A 3,250-nucleotide genomic window follows, 5' to 3' on the forward strand; every position below is an offset into this window, starting at 1 on the left:
CTTCTGTCTGGAGTACTGATTATATAATTGTTATTATTGACATATTTCTGAATTATATAAGGACCAGAAAATTTATGTTGGAGAGGAGAACTAGAAGTAGGGAAATATACAAGTACAAAATCCCCTTCTTTAAACTTACAAACTTTAGTTTTTAGACCAAAATTTTCCTTCATTGCATCTTGACTACTTGTTAAGTTATTAAATGCAAAATTATGGACTATCTCAAAATTACATTTCAATTTATCGACATACTGCCCCACAGTTACGTTATCTAAGGTATCATTGTTCAACATTTTATCTTTTAAGTACTTGTAGTGGCCCCCTAACTTTATGTCCAAATAACATCTCAAACGGTGACATACCTAAGGAATCATTAGGGACTTCTCTAATTACAAATAATATTAAGTCTAAACTCTCATCCCAGACTGTTCCAGTCTCCATACAAAATTTTTGAAGTAATGATTTTAAGGTCTGATGGTGTCTTTCAAGAGCACCTTGTGATTGTGGGTGATATGGTGATGCAAGAATATGTTTTACATTAAATTCCCTCTAAGTTTCATTGAAAAGGTCACTTGTGAAATTAGTACCCCGTCCACTCTGTATTTCTTTTGGGAATCCATAAGTGGTGAAAACTTTAAGGAGGTGTTTCACAATATTTCTAGCACAAATGTTACCAAGGGGAATTGCAACAGGGTATCTAGTGGTAGGACAAAGTATAGTCAAAATATATTGATTACCTTTTTTTGTTTTTGGCAATGGGCCTACACAGTCAATTATGACTTTACTGAAAGGTTCGTGTGGTATTACAATTGGTATGAGGGGTGCTTTGGGAATTACCTCGTTAGGTTTTCCAACTACTTGACAGACATGACACTCTTTAACAAATTCAAATATATCATGTTTCATACCTGGCCAAAAGAAATCATTAGCTATACGTTTGTAAGTCTTTGACACTCCTAAATGGGAATCTGCTTGATGAGCAACACTCAAAATATTCTTACGTAAAGTTAATGGCACTACAAGTTGTTCTTTATTAGCCCAGGTATCATTAGATGACAGCTTTCTAGGTTGGTACAGCCTAAACAGGACTCCTTTATCAAAGTAATAGCCAGGTACCTTAGCTTCCTTAGTGGAAGCTTGTTTAAGTGCATTAGTTAAAGTCGCATCTGCTCGTAAGTTTATCAAATCAGATTTAGTATAGGGAATGTTTGTCTGTACTATATCTGGAACACCTTCATTCACAGCTTGTATGGCTTTTGCCCTAGTTACGACACCAACAAAATCCTCGGTCTGGTCACATTGATCGGTATCTACTGGTCTCTACTTCCTCAATGTCATTTTCACCTAAGTCGCTAATGAAATTACTTTCTTCAATTACATGTTCAAAGATATCTAAATCATTAGTGTTACTATCCAGTGGCTGATTATACAAAATAAGGTTAGGTAAAGTTAGTTGACCAGCTAAATCATTCCCAAGTAATACCTGAACATCATGTACAGGGAATGATGTGTTGATAACAGCAATATTTACTTTACCAGATACATATTTACCGTTTAAATTGAGCTCTGCTAAAGACAAACTGTTAGTGTGACTTAAATCCCTAACTAGTACCTCTTCATGAAGCAAAGAAATTGTAAGCACTGTGCTATGTAAAATCATGCTTTGGGTTGACCCAGTATCACATAAGATTCTTACTTTAACTGAGTACCATTGGGAATTGTTACTGTACCCTCTGAAATATAATTAGCAAACAAGGCATCACTTTCAGGCGTACTACAATGCATAGTTCCTTTGCCTTTTACGCTAAATTTACTGTTGTTATATTTACCAACATCGGGGCAGGACAGCTTAGAGCCAAAAAACTCAGATTTCTTACAGGTTGGGTTTTTACATTCATTTATGTCATGACCTTGTTGTTTACAATATGAACAATAATTAACACCCCCTTTCTCACCACTGAACCCTGTTGCTTTGCCTTGCTTTACAAACATCTCAGTACCTTTGTGTGTTATGTGTATCAAGAAAAAATGGTCAGCTAACATAGCAGATTTCTTTAAATCCTCTTCCTCACGGTCAGCAATATGTATTCTAATATTTTGTGGCAGTTTTCTCATGACTTCCTCAGTCATAATCAGGTTAATGAGTTCCTCAAAATTATTAACATTGGTAGCCTTAAGCCATTTATTAAATAATCCTAGTTTTTCATTTGCAAATTCATACCAAGTTTGAGCATTTGATTTAATGTATTATCTAAATCTTTGTCTAAGACCCTCGGCAATTACCATGTATGCATCTAAAATAGCTTGCTTAATTTCTTTCCCCTACCAAATTACTAACCACTAATAGCAGCCTTACCCTGGACTTTGGATTTAATTAACTAAACCCATTGATCTACTGGCCATTTCATATTTGAGGCAATATCTTCGAAATTACGGTTTCTGTAAATTCAGGGACTAACTTTAAACTCTTGGTCAAGTCAAACTTGAGTGGTGATTAGATTCTAGGTCCATTAGTCTAATATGTTGTTCTATACTAATCCTACTTCTTTCAATTTCCATATTCTGAGTTAGACTAGCTTCATGGTCTAATCTAGCTTTCTCCATTTCTAGGTCATACTTTTTCCTTTCTTTATCTATGGCCAACTTTTTTCTTTCTCTCTCATTATATACCTCTAACTTCTGTCTTTCTCTCTTAATATACCTCTAACTTTTGTCTTTCTACTTCTAACTTTACTTGTTCTAACTGTATGGCTAACCTCATATGCTCAGTGTCTGAGCTTTCTTTCTTAGCACTCATGAATTTCCTAGCCTCGTGTTCTACACTTTCCTCCTCTACAATATATTCTAAAATGACATTTTTTATGCCATCTTTCCTGTCTCTTGAACTAACAGTTACTTGAAACTTAGCTGCCAAAGCCAACAATTCACTCGTTTTAGCATATGGTAAAATTACAGTTTCAACCATTATGGGGAAACTGGAATAAAAATATATTTGTTGCATCAGAAATAGTGTAGTTCCAACGGATTTAACGTTTATTTTGACCGCAAACCATCCGATTTAGAGATTTACTATGTAATTGGAGTTAAAACAACGAGTTTTTCCGGAAAAATCAGTGTTTGTAACTGTGTTTTTATTGTTTTTGTTTCATATGTTGTAATGCAGAAAGACCCTACTTCATCCCAACAATTATGGGGGACACCAGGTGGGGACCGGGGTTTCGGGGGGTGGGGGGAGGCGTCAAATGATATT

The sequence above is a fragment of the Palaemon carinicauda genome, chromosome 15, assembly GCF_036898095.1.
Source record: "Palaemon carinicauda isolate YSFRI2023 chromosome 15, ASM3689809v2, whole genome shotgun sequence".
Classification (NCBI taxonomy): Eukaryota; Metazoa; Arthropoda; class Malacostraca; order Decapoda; family Palaemonidae; genus Palaemon; species Palaemon carinicauda.